Source organism: Macaca mulatta, chromosome 14, assembly GCF_049350105.2.
Source record: "Macaca mulatta isolate MMU2019108-1 chromosome 14, T2T-MMU8v2.0, whole genome shotgun sequence".
NCBI lineage: Eukaryota > Metazoa > Chordata > Mammalia > Primates > Cercopithecidae > Macaca > Macaca mulatta.
In genome coordinates, this window is record NC_133419.1 from 50,794,198 (window position 1) to 50,808,740 (window position 14,543).

The 14,543-nt window shown below is 36.4% G+C and overlaps 1 protein-coding gene across 4 annotated transcripts in view; it reads right to left on the reverse strand.

Annotated features, from left to right (window-relative positions):
• PDE3B (phosphodiesterase 3B) overlaps window positions 1-14,543 on the reverse strand; it is a 207,950-nt gene that overhangs the window by 178,142 nt on the left and 15,265 nt on the right. The window lies entirely within an intron of this gene.

Here is a 14,543-nt window from a genome sequence, read left to right on the forward strand (position 1 = left end):
TTCCTAAACTATATACAAACTACATTGATTATCTGTGTAAAGTATGAGAAGGTATTTTTTTAATTCCATCTCAAATCTAGCTTACCTTATTGTAGTTACGTAATTTAACTGTGCCATTTGTAATAGCTATAGAAAGCCCTGTGTTCAGATAGAAGTTTCATTCATTCACTTAATAGCAATGTATTAAGTGCAAAGTTAATAAAAGTGCTATAATGCTACCTAAAATAATAAGAAAAGGGATAAGACATTGTCCTTGTACTTAAGAAACTCAGAATCTAATGAGGAAGCCAATTATATACCTAACTAAAATATAATATAAAGATAATTTAACAGTAGTATCTGGTAAACACTATAAAATATATATACACACACATACATATATACATATATATTTATACATATATATATTTTTTTCAAGACAAGGTCTCACTCTGTCACCCAGGCTGGAGTACAGTGCCACAATCACAGCTCACTGCAGCCTTGAATTCCTGGGCTCAAGTGAGCCTCCCACCTCAGCTCCCTGAGTAGCTAGGAACACAGGCACACACTACCATGCCTGGCTAATTTTTAAATTTTTTGTAGAGACAGAGTCTTGCTATGTTACCCAAACTGGTCTCAAACTCCTGGCCTCATGCAATCCTCCAATCTCGGCTTCCCAAAGACCTAGGATTACAGGGATGAGCCACGACGCCTGGCCTATAAAATATTTTTTAAAGGACATTCTATCCAGGGATGAATGGGGAGAAAGTCATCTGAGATAGTCCAAGTCACTATTATGTCTCACTTGGATAACTGCAACAGCCTCCTATCTTCCTGCTTCCACTCTAGCTATTCCATCAATAGCCCATAAACAAGCAAGAATAATCTTTTTTAAACATAAATTATACAATAAAATTGTCTCATGACTTGCCATAAGAATGCAATTGGAATGAAATGTAAATGTTAACAAGGTGTATAAGGCCTGATGTGATCCACACTGTTCTTACCACTCCTACCACTCTCTAGCCACCCAGTTTCCTTTCTAACAAGCACGCCAAGATCTTTCCCACCACAGGGCCTTTGCTACTTCTTCTGCCTAGAATGTGCTTCCCTCAGCATGACCAGCTCCTTCTCAACATTTATATGTTGGTTAAAATGTCACCTCTTCAGAGAGGCTTTCCATTTCTACCATACCTAAAGCACCACTTCCACCTCCACCATCCAAAGCCCTAGTATCCCTTTGTACTATTACTCTGTTTTATTTTTTCATGCATCACAGTACTTAAAACTACCTGAAAACTATTTCACTGTGTTTTTATTTTCTATTTCCCTCTGCTAAAATTTCTTAAAGCTCCATTAAGGCAGGAGACTGCTGTGTCTTGTTCACTGTACTAATCACAGTATCCAGCGCAATATTTGTATATGCTCAATAAATATTGTTAAATATGCTGGGCATGGTGGTGTGCACTTGTAGTACCAACTACTCAGGAGACTGAGGCAAGAGTATCACCTAGCCCAGGAGTTTGCACCCAGCCTGGGGAACATGGTGAGACTCTGTCTCTGGAAAAAAAATTACACATATCATTAAACAAAAAAAGATGACATGTAAGCTGGATTGTTGGAAGGTAGTTAGGAAGAGAAATTGTCAAGAGGAACAGACAGAGATGTGGAAAAGGAAATCAAACACATTTTCTCTTACCTAGAACTTTGATTTTCACAAATTTTTTAGGATAAAGTAATACACTATTATGGTTGGAAGATATCCTAAAGCTTTTATCTAATTTTCTCATTTTGAGACATTAATACTTTAAAACATCCCCCTGATGTTTTCCTGAAAACTTCCCTTGGTATGTAAATCACTATCTCATGAGCTAACCTATTCTAAGTCAAGAAACTCTATAATTATTAAAAGATTTTCTCATATTAATCCCAAATCTGTTTGCCTGTTACTTACACACGTTACTCCTGATTCTGATATTAGAGGTTCTCATGGAGATAAGTTTAATCCCTATTTCATGGGGCAGACTTTCAAATATTCAAAGACATCTATAATACCCTCCTAAATTAAAAAACAAAAAATAGGTAACATTTATTAACAATATCTGCTAGGCTCTGGGCTATATACTTTATGTGAATTACTCAATCCTCATAACTACTGTAAAATAAAATGATTATGATTGTACCTATTTTGAAAATGAGAAAATTAAGTCCATATTAGATAACTTGCCTAAGGTCATCAAGCTGGAAAGTGCTGGAGTCAGAAATTAAACACAGATGGTCCAAATCCAGAACCTATATTCTTAACTATAAGCCCCACTCTCTAAATGACTCCTGATCTTTGTACTATTTGCACTAGGTCACTATGTGTAAATCACCCAGATAACCATGCTAAGGCACAAAACTCAACCAACTGTCTTCCACCTAATGATGAAGGCACTATTGATTCTCAGGTATTTATAAAAATATTCATAATAGGCCGGGCGCGGTGGCTCAAGCCTGTAATCCCAGCACTTTGGGAGGCCGAGACGGGCGGATCACGAGGTCAGGAGATCGAGACCATCCTGGCTAACACGGTGAAACCCCGTCTCTACTAAAAAAAATACAAAAAACTAGCCGGGCGAGGTGGCGGGCGCCTGTAGTCCCAGCTACTCGGGAGACTGAGGCAGGAGAATGGCATAAACCTGGGAGGCGGAGCTTGCAGTGAGCTGAGATCCGGCCACTGTACTCCAACCTGGGCGGCAGAGCAAGACTCCGTCTCAAAAAAAAAAAAAAAAAAAAAAAAAAAAAAATATTCATAATATAAGACTTAATAATAAATAAGAGGATATGCAATTTATGTTGCACATATATCTTTTTAGATTAATCTTTATAGATTAACATTTGTCTACAAATACTAACCTATGTTTTCTTTTTATGCCTATTTTTCTTCATTAAGTACATTCTACTTCATTAAGTACACACTCCAAACTATCTGATATATTTTCCATTTTCTCAACATACTCTTTATTTCAATACTCCTCTACCTTTTGTTTACTTGATTCTTCCTAAAAGGACCTTCCTCCAATACTGCAGATACTGTGCCCTTAAAAAAATGGTAGTGCTATCGGAAGGACAGAAAACCAAACACTGCATATTCTCACTCACAGGTGGGAACTGAACAATGAGAACACTTGGACACAGGGTGAAGAACATCACACACTGGGGCCTGTCATGGGGTGGGGGGGAGGGAGGGATAGCGTTAGGAGATATACCTAATGTAAAAGACAAGTTAACGGGTGCAGCACACCAACATGGCACATGTATACATATGTAACAACTTGCACGTTGTGCACTTGTACCCTAGAACTTAAAGTATAATTTTAAAAAAAAAGGTAGTGCTATGAATATTTCATTTGCCTGTCCAGATCCATTCTTCATTCTTCTCCACCCTGTTCAGTGCCCCAGGATCCTCTGTTTATATCCAAAGCCCACCTTGCCCTCTGTCTTTGGGGTGGAGTCAACCAATGGAAGACAAGAGCAGAAGACAGAAAGACAGGAAGTGAGCCTGGAGTAGTTACTCTCCCCTAATCTCCCACCCACCTCCACCCCTGCTCTCATGTAAAATCACCTCTGGTTAGTGATGCTTCTCTGCTACCAGAGCCACAGCTTCTGTCAAGTGAACCTCTATACAGCTACTATCTGCGTCTTAACAGCTCCGTATTCTGCCCTTGTATGTCTAAAGGTGATAATGGCTATCTGTTGTTGCTCATCAGATACTCATACCATGTTCTCTTAACACTTCCCACTCTTTTATAAATCATTCCTTCATAAACTCTCCCTACTTTAGCCATTTGAGTGTGTCATCTATTTTCATTAGGACGCTCACTTTTATAGCATCATTCTTTTCCTAGGCCTTCTCTGTACTTTTTAAATATATCCTTTATATTTCTTTTCTTGTACTAAACTCCAAGTTTCTTGATGGTAAGGTATATTTTATTCATTTTTTAATCTCTAAAATAATTAATTTTGCCAATAGTAGGTACTATGATATGTTTCAAGAATAAATGGAATGTTTCAAGAATAGAAAAAAATAAAACTTTTTAAAATCAAAAGAATACATCATGACTCAAGACAATCATACGAAACTTAAACTTCAGTTTCCATGAAGGTTCAAAAACAGGCAAAAATAATCTATTAGGATAAAGGTCAGAACTGTGGACATCTTAGAGACAGGCTATCAAATGGGAGAGACCATAAGGAAGCCAACTAGGGTATGAAAATGTTCTACTTTTTTATCTGAGTGGTAATTACAGAGATGTATACATAGGTAAAAATGTGTTAAGCTATATACTTGTTTTGTTCACTTTACAGTATGTACCGTACACCTCATTAAAAAAGAGAAGAAAAAAATCTGTATTTAGGTGTTCACGTTGAAACAATATGGCTAACACCTCATTTATCTAGAAGTCCTTTATAAAAACAAACAAAAAAAACTCTCTGTGGAATCAAAACAGATATTACAAAGTCCATATACTGTATCCACGAGAAAGACTTCTAGGACTTTTCATCCTTACTTTTACAGTGAATTCCAATTAGCTTGGTTAACCAGTGTCCTGACCTACCATTGATAAACAGTAATTAATTGGGAAAGGGGAGATAAAGATTGGTAACATCTAGCAACAGGAGCAAGCAAAATAACTGTTAAAGAGAAGATAAAGGCTGGGCGCCATAGCTCACGCCTGTAATCCCAGCACTTGGGGAGACCGAGGCGAGTGGATTACAAGGACAGGAGTTTGAGATCAGCCTGGCTATCACAGTGAAACCCTGTCTCTACTAAAAATACAAAAAAATTAGGTGAGTATGGTGGCACACACCTTTAGTCCCAGCTTCTCGGGAGGCTGAGGCAGGAGAATCGCTTGAACCCGGGAGGCGGAGGTTGCAGTGAGCCGAGATCATGCCATTGCACTCCAGCCTGGGTGACAGAGTGAGACACTGTCTCAAAAAAAAAATAAAAATGTAAGAAACATCACTTAGTATATGGCAAACAGACTTTACAAGCCAGTTAGACATCCATATATCATGGCACAGTAAGACAGTGTTAAAAGTGGCAACCTTGCCTGCAGGAGTGAGATACAGGTGGGCATGGTGGAGGCAGATGGTCAGGAGAGTCCCCAGGAGCAGGGAGCCTTGTGCAAGAATGGACGGCAACAGCCAAGACTTAATATGTGGTCTCAGTCCGAGACAAACAGGCTTCCAAAACAATTCTACTGGTTGGATCGCTGGCTTTTCATCCTTTTTGACATAGTGTTGTTTATTTTTGGGTTGCCTTTTGCCAAGACCGGTGTGCTGATATCTAAACTAATAAGCTGGTTTTTGGAATGAATTCTGAAAATGACTACAAATTATTGAATAAAGAAGACAGACAGGATTGTGCTGCAGAAAAATTTCATACCTCTAAGGGACCTTCCTTTCATTGTATACTTTCTGTTCATTTGGAGAACTATTAAATGAGTAGGATATCATCCATTCACAGCTAAGTTCTTAAAACTAGACCCTTTGCTTCCTGTTTAAAATTTTTTTTCAAACATTTGATGGCTTTACAGAGGCTGACGACAAATGTATTTGTACTTAAAAGTTTAGTGTATTCATTAAAAAATATAGTAATGTCTTTCCTTTAACATTTTAAGGGTTGACCAGGGTTTAACATAATGCAAATAATATGATGAATAATAAGGTGAGGTATTTATAAATTCAAAAGTAAATTACTCAAAAGTGAAGAAAGAATTTTGAGAGAAAGAACAAAGTGTCCTTAGATTGTATAGAGGCTATAACACAAAAGATACGCAAAAAATGTAGGCCCACAATATATTTCTTGGCTCCAAGTACCAATTAAATGTTGAGCTTAAGTAGGACTCTGTTACGAAAAGATGTGTCATGGTCAAAGGGTTGATACTGTCTCAGAAAAAGTAGATAATGTCCAATATTGGAAAGCTAGCATGCATGTCCTCTTACCTGGATGTCTCCCCCTTTCTTCCTCTTAAATTCTTGAGCCCCCTGAAATAGGACTGTATGCTTCAAACCTTTCTTTTTTTTAACTCTTGCATTAATTAATTAAGCTTTTGGCCAAAATGTATTTATTTTTATAATGTCTGAAACTTATTTAAATACTTCAGCAAAGTCACTGTGATATTTACCCATTCAATAGCTATTTGAGCTTTTACTATTGACCAGGCATTATTTTGGACATGGCAGTAAACAAAACAGACAAAAATTCTTATCTTCAGGGTGCTTATATTCTCCTTTCTTGTTATTTAAATGTAAATATGTGATTTAACAAGAATTTATATTCCACGGGTGATCAGCTAGCATATAATCAGAAAGGCCACACTCCCAAAGCAGCTATTATAAGCACTTCAGAAGCTATTCCTATTAGCCCTAAAGCCTAATGTAAGGAATATTAGAAATATAAGAACTATTAGAAAGAATACTATAAGGCATATTCTAGTATCAGAATATTAGAAGGGGCCGGGCATAGTGGCTCATGCCTGCAATCCCAGCACTCTGGGAGGCCAAGGCGCGCAGATGACTTGAGCTCAGGAGTTCAAGAACAGCATGGGCAACATGGCAAAACCTCATCTCTACAAAATACAAAAAAAAAAAATTAGCCAGGAATGGCAGCATGTGCCTATAGCCCCAGCTACTCCAGAGGCTGAGGTGGGCGGATCGCTTGAGCCTGGGAGGCAGAGGTTGCAGTGAGACGAGATCACGCCACTGCACTCCAGCCTGGGCAACAGGGCAAGTCCCATCTCAAAAAGAAAAAAAAAAAAAAAAGAATATTAGAAGCAATAATATAAGGAATATTAGAAATAGGCTCTTGTCATTGAAATTAGTGGCATTCAATATGTGTGAACTCTTCTAAATATTTTGGGGATATTCCCCTCCCTTATAAACAGGGCATAAGATCTTGTAAACTCTACATTCTCTGTCTTCCAGAATGGCTCTTAGGGTTACAGCCAAGTCTGGAATTAATTTTGGAGGATTTTAATTGCTTAATGCTGACTATAAAGCTAACAATTACGCCTTCAGGGTATTGTTGCATCTGCCTAAAGAGAACCTTTTATGGAATGTGTGGGTGAACTATTTGGGGGAACACAGAACTGGGAGATCACTCAGTTTACCAAGCAGATTGTATGAACTGCTTCTGCAGTGCTTGTTAATAATTTTGTCAAATATATGTTTACTAATTTTTAAAATGACAACCCTTACTTATCAGAGAAATATATTATTTTCATCAAGATCTATTCAGGGTAAGCAGAAATAGGGATAAACATAATAGAAATAGTCACAGCAAAAATGTGTTTAAATTAAAAAGATATTACTTGTAAAAAGATAAACTTCAGTTACCTTACAAAAATGTACTTGATGAGAACACATGAACACGTAGAGAGGAACAACACACACTGGGGCCTACCAGAGTGGGAGGAGGAAGAGGATGAGGAAAAATAACTAATGGGTACTAGGCTTAATACCTGGGTGGTGAAATAATCTGTACAACGAACTCCCATGACACAAGTTTACCTATGCAAACCTGCAAATGTACCCCTGAACTTAAAGAAAAGTTTTTTTAAAAAAAAAATCACATTTCCAGAGTTTGCTAAATAATTATGACTAGTATTTTACTACTATCTTCTTCCTTGGTGAACTATTAAAATTAGTAAATTTATGTTAAAAATGAAGTTCTCTCTAGAAATCAAAAGTTCAATCTAAGCACTGAAAATGTTCTATCAATACTCGTTAACTGAGAACCATTCAAACATCTAGGAATTTTTAACTCTGCAAGTCATATTTGAAAAAGTAATGTCAAAATTGTTTATAACCCTACTGCACCACTATGATCTCACCTCAAATTATCATTCCATGTCCCTCCTTTTGTTTTAGAGGTAACTCCTGCACACAATGTCCTGCATTAGTTTCCATTCTCCCAACTTGCAAAACTCTTCCAAGCTTCACCTATTAACTGAGGCATTCACCTAAAGTAAGCTTCCCCTGCTGAAGAAGATTTTTGCTGGGTTTTGTGACATCAGGAACTTATTCCTTAGGCATCCTGTTCTTCAAGTTACTTTCAGTGATGAAATTATGAGTATTATGTATCATCTAGGAAAAAAAAGGCCTGTGAAGTGATAAAGAAAACAGTATTTAATCCAATAATTCAACTCAATAAACTATTTGATACATACCAAGCACCAGAGTTACAAAAATAAATCAGATACTGTCCCTGCATTTAAAGGACACAAAATGTAGAAACAGGAAAGGCCTATCAACCCAAATATGACAGAGAGTATTAAGTGCAACAATAAATGCACTGAAATAAGTAACTCAATTTTGTTGAGAGAAAGAAACAAATGAAAAAAGGCAGAATCTAGGCTCAGTTTTTAAATTATGTACATTCCATGCAACTATATAGACACTATAGTTACAAGAAAGGTGGCATGCAGGGCCAGGCGCAGTGGCTCATACCTGTAATCCCAACACTTTGGGAGGCCGAGGCGGGCGGACCACGAGGTCAGGAGTTCGAGACCAGCCTGGCCAACATGGCAAAACCCCTGTCTCTACTAAAAATACAAAAATTAGCTGGGAGTGGTGGCATGTGCCTGTAATCTCAGCTACTTGGGAGGGTGAGGCAGGAGAATCCTTGAACCCAGGAGGCGGAGGTTGGAGTGAGGCGAGATAGTGCCATTGCACTCCAGCTTAGGAGACAAGAGCAGGACTCCATCTCAAAAAAAAAAAAAAAAAAGAAAGGTGACAAGCAAAAAATTAAAATACGTGTTGTCTAAAAGATGTCAGAATTTCAAATAGCTTTTTCTATTATCGTGTTGACAGAGGCAATGCCTTTTTCTCAATCCTATGGCTTCTATGAAGAACTGTCACTAAATAGTTTTTGACTCTCTCTACCCTCCACTTATTTATCCCCCAGAAGGAGGATAGTGACTTACCTGACTGGTAAGTTTAGACTAACGAATCATGTAAGCATAATTCTACCCCTTGCTTTTTGTTCTTGGAAGCCTACCCACTAGATGGAAGCAGAAGTTCTCCAATGCTTCTCTATGGATAGGCTCTCCAGGTAAATAGGGAAAATGTTCCTGGTCCTATTCTGCTAATGACCAGGTAAGTCTGTTTAACTCAGGGGTTCAGTATTACAAAGCAAAACTATCTACAGAATAAGCCATGCCTTCCAATAACAGTTTTATCAGGAATATAGGTGGTATTCTGATATCTCATCTGTCACTCTCTTCTCAAAATTTGGGCAGGGAATTTGGGTGTTATTTTTTGAGACCTTTCAAACACTACAATATTAATTGCACTGTCTTTTTTATTATTTAAAATAAAATCTTCACTTTTTATCTTACATTAAACTCCTAAGAGCAATGGCATTATATGATTCTTCTTCATAGCCCTTATAGCTCCTAGCAGAATGCCCAGTAATGTTGCTGAAGAAATGAATTTTCAGATATTAAAGTTATTTCTATATGGTGTTTATTTTTACAACAAAACCAAACAAAAAATGACTTACATAATGATAAACACTGGTATTTAGTAATGCGTATGTAGGTATGTTCCTCTAAAGAAAAATATTTTCCCATATATTAGTAAAAATTCCTATCCATATTTATTTTTGTCTGCTTTGAACCATCACCATCTAACCGGTAGAAGCTCTTCAGGAGACTTTTTCTGAAAAGTGGAATAAAATGTTACACTGAAGCAGTAAAGCAAAGTGACTAATACTGACTGGAGTGAGGAAGAGGGTTGGAAGAGTCACTTTTTTACACACAGTTTCTCTTCTTTCTGTTTCCGTATCTTTTATCTCCCTCTTACCATTCCTGGGGAGGTGCTGCATAGTTATCAACATGCTTAACAGACAGTGTGTGAAGGAAGAATTACGGGTAAAGACATTTGTTTGACTTCCCAGTGTACTCCCAACTCCAAAGTGACAAACTGGAACAAAAAGCTTATGGGACAGTAAATTATGATGGTAGCAGCTGACACATTTTGTTTCTGGAAGACCAAAGGTTCTTAATCTTTAACTCTGAAACTTTAAAAGAAAATAAATCCAAATTACCGCCCTTTTAATCACTTTTTAAATTACTCCTTGTATCTTTTCTTTGTTGTCCTAAATACTGACCACTGGTTGAAAGAATTTCCCCTATATAATCCCTTATGGAAAGGATTTGCTTTTTTGCTTAATACCAGTTCCAAGAGAAGTACTGAAACAATAAAAAAGGATTGTCTCATAGACCTAAATTTCAATTAGTTTCACCATTGATTTAGAGAAACTTGGCATAAACTTAAATAATTCAAGGATGAGAATTTCAAATATTAATAATAACAGCCATAACAACTAACCTGTAGAAAACTTGCCAGGTGCCAGACACTGTTCCAAGAACTTACAGGTTATTAACTTATTTAATCCTCACAACATTTCATATCACATTTATTTCACATCAATAAGATAGATACTGTTATTACCCCTAATTTATACACAGAGAAACTGGGGGACAGAGAAGTTAAATAACTTGTCCAACATTCTGTAAGTAGCAGAGATGACATTTAAACTCAAGTAGTCTAGCTTTACCACTGTGCAATAGTTGACTATTAATGAAAATACCAAAGACAGTAGGAAATTGGGATTCATCTCTACCCACAGTTCTTTTCTTCACTCAAGGTTAACATGGAAATATTGTAAGAAATGACAATAAGTATAACTATAATAACAGATATCCATTGTGAACTCCAAAATGTAAATGATAAATACAAAACAGAAATGCTTAGTTCTTACACTCAGGGAGTTTACATCCCATTTAGAGATGTGAAAGAGGTATCAACCATTCACATGTGAAAACTGGAACATACATTAATCAATAAAGTCAAGCTCTTTATCATTTCTCCCAAACCAGCTCATCTTCCAGTGTTCACTACATTAGCTAATGACACCACTAAACTTTCAGTCACTAAGACTTTAAGCATCTTCATACCTCCTTTTTCCCTATCACCAGGGCTTTTCCACTCCCACTGTTCTCAGTCTCTCAAACGAAGGATTATAAACAGGCTCCCTGCTCCCAATATTTTCATTCTCCGATCTACTTTTCCCATTGTCAAAAATCTCTCTAAACTAAATAAAGCAAATGTCTCTTCTCTTCTGAAAATCTTCCAACATCTTCCACTGAATAAATCAAAAAGTTTAGGATGGCATTCAATATCTTCCATACATTACTCTCAACCAATCTTTCAGTATTTTCCAGTAACATTCCCACACTAACTCTACACTCCTTACTTTACTAGCTTTCCATTCTGATTTCTACAACAAAGTCATGAACTTTACCAGATGGTTTACCAGTCTCAACGCCTGTCTCTACTTAATCAAGTCTTATATAATATGTCCTTCAAATGCCTCCTCTATAAAGACACTCCCTCGAAAAATTGATCACTCTTTGGCCTTCCACAATGAGGTGCTCTGACTGGAACACAGCAATTACACAATTGTGTCTCACAGTGAGCCAATCTGCACATCTGAGTCTACTAGATATAAACTCCCTAGGGATAGAACCATATCTTACTGATCTTTATATTCCCCCACAGCACCTAGCACACTGAGGTGCTCAAAAAAGGGAGCTAATAACTGAAAGGTTAATTAAGACAGTATAAGAAAAGTATATTAATGTGATAGGAATGAATTAAAGGTATAAATAATATACAAAAGGAATGCTTTCTACTGTAGGTGAATTTGGAAATAGTTATCAATTATATGTGTGTACATATGTGTATGTATATATGTAGACATAGACATTTATGTTATTAGGTATCTCCAATTATAAATTTTATCTTCTTGGTGAATTCAGTCTTTTATAATTACATAATGATCATCTTTTTCTCTAGCAAAGTGTTTTCCCAGTTTTTCTGATATTAATATTTTACCAGTTTTATTATAGTGTCTTGTGTCCTTTTTCCATTCTTTTATTTTCAACCTTGATAAATTCTTATGTTTGCAAAGAGTATACACGCCAGAAAATCCAAGTGGACAATCTTTATATTCTTTTCACAAAGGTTTTGCTTCTATATTTATTGTAATTCGTGGTGGTATCTAGATTTATTTTTATTATCTTTTTACATGCTTTAAGTATTCGTCCTGTTTGCTAGGTTTCCTTTTTTGACCTCCTTTTTTCTCTTACATTACTTATTTGTTCTCCTGTTTTCCCTCAATTCTTTTGTCACATCTATTTGTTTGGAAGCCATTCACACAATATCTATTATTTCAGCAGTTGCACTAGCTGTGTGTGTGTATGTGTGTGTGTGTGTGTGTGTAGACAGCTATTGTGTATAAACAAGATTTAAAGTCAAACTCTTAGCCCTCCCCGTTGAAATATAACTTTTTAACATACTCTTCTAATTTCTTCTTTCCAATGTAAATGCTCTTGTTTTCTAGTACTTTAGTTCTAGCCTGTTCTCTTAGAAGGCATTGTTAATAATGTCTTACAATATAAGTGTTTGTTTTTACCTATATTTATCACTAGTATACCTTCTTGATCTCATTCATTTCTTCTGCCTGAGTATGTACTTTCAGTAGTAAAAACTCCCTCAATTTTTCCTTTTCTAAAATTGTTTTAGCTTGCACTTTTCCTAGGGAGATAGTTCTGCAGGGCACTGGTTTCTAGTTTGACAGTTATTTTCTCTCAGCACCTGTCGGTTGATATTCCACTGTTTTATGGATTCCACTGTGGCTACTGATAAGTCACCTTTCAGTAAAACTGCCATTCATTCTTTTGAAGGTAATTTTTCTGTTCTGAGTTCTTTTAGTGGTTATCTTTTTCTTTAAGGTTCTGCAATTTTGCAATAACGTATGGGTTTCTTTTAATTTATTCTGCTTGAGATTCAGTGAGCTTTCTGGACAAAAACTTGGCATTTTTCATCAGTTCTATAAAATGTTATTTTACAGTCATTATCTTTTCAAATGTTTCTTCCTCTCCATTTTATTATCCCCTTTTCAAACTTCAATTAAGTCTAAGTTATACTTTACTTCTTATTCTCCAACTCTTCTGATCTATATGACTATTTGTGTGTGTGTTTTGGGATTTTGGGGGGTTTTACTTGAGACAGAGTCTCACTCTGTCACTCAGGCAGCAATGCAGTAGTACAATCAGAGCTCACTGCAGCCTCGACCTCCCCAGCTCAGGAGATGCTCCCACATTAGCCTCCCAGGTAGCTGCGACTACAGGCATTCGCCACCATACCCAGCTAATATTTTGTATCTTGTAGAGACAGGGTTTTGCCATGTTGCCCAGGCTGGTCTCGAACTTCTGGATTCAAGCCATCTACCCACCTCGGCCTCCCAAAGTGCTGGGATTACAGGCATGAACCACCACACTCGGCCAGTGACAGTTTTTTTTAATCACCTGTCCCCCAAACATTTTTTTTAGGTTTCTATTTTATTTCTTTAATCATAATAAGTGCGTTTTTATATTTCTTATATAATCTGAAGCTTTGGTGGATGTGTTTTTGTTGTGTACTTTTCTTAGGTTCTGATTCATAGTGCCTTGTTTCCTCGCCTGATTTGTGGATTTTTGACTAAGCATTGCTCAATTTCCTTGGGATTTTATCTGTAGGAATTATTTGAGGCCTTGGAGAATCTGAATTTGCTTCTAACCATCGCCTTGGAGCATTACCAACTTGAGGCCAATTTAAATTTTTACTTGAGGTTTCTCAGTCTACATATGCAGCACTAATTTTAGGGGTCAAAAACTAAATGAAGACCCTGAAGATTTCACAAAAACAACTATTAGAACAAACAAATTCAGCAAAGCTGAAATATACAAAAATCACCACATACAAATCAGATGCATACAGTTTTACACTATAAATAATTCAAAAAGGAAATAAAACAGTTCCATCTGCAACAGTATTGAAAGGAATAAAATGTTCAGGAATAAACTTAACCATGGAGGTGAAAGACTCATACACTGAAAACTATGAAAACGTTGCTGAAATAAATTAATATAAAAATAAATCAAAAGATACCGGATTTTCATGGATGAGAAAACCTATTATTGTTAAGATGCCAGTGCTACTCAAAGCAATCTATAGATTCATCAAAATCCCAAAGATGATTATACTAAGTGAAATAAGCAAGCCACAAATAAATACTGTATGATTCCACTTATATGAGGTATCTAAAGTCATCAAATTCATTGAAACATAAAGTCAAATGGTGATTACCAGGGGACAGGGGAAGGCGATTCATTATTTAATGAGTATAGAGTGTTAGTTCTGCAAGATGGAAAAGATAAGGAGATCTGTTTCAAAACAGTGCAAATATACTTAACACTACTGAACTGCACACTTAAAAATAAAGCACAGAGTAAATTTTACAGTTTTTACCACAATAAAAAATAAACCCCAATGATGTTTTTTGCAGAAACAGAAACATTCATCCTAAAATTCATATGGAATCCCAAAGGACACTCAAACAGCCAAAATAATCTTGAAAAAGAATAAAGTTTGAGGTCTCAAACTTCATGATTTCAAAACTTACTACA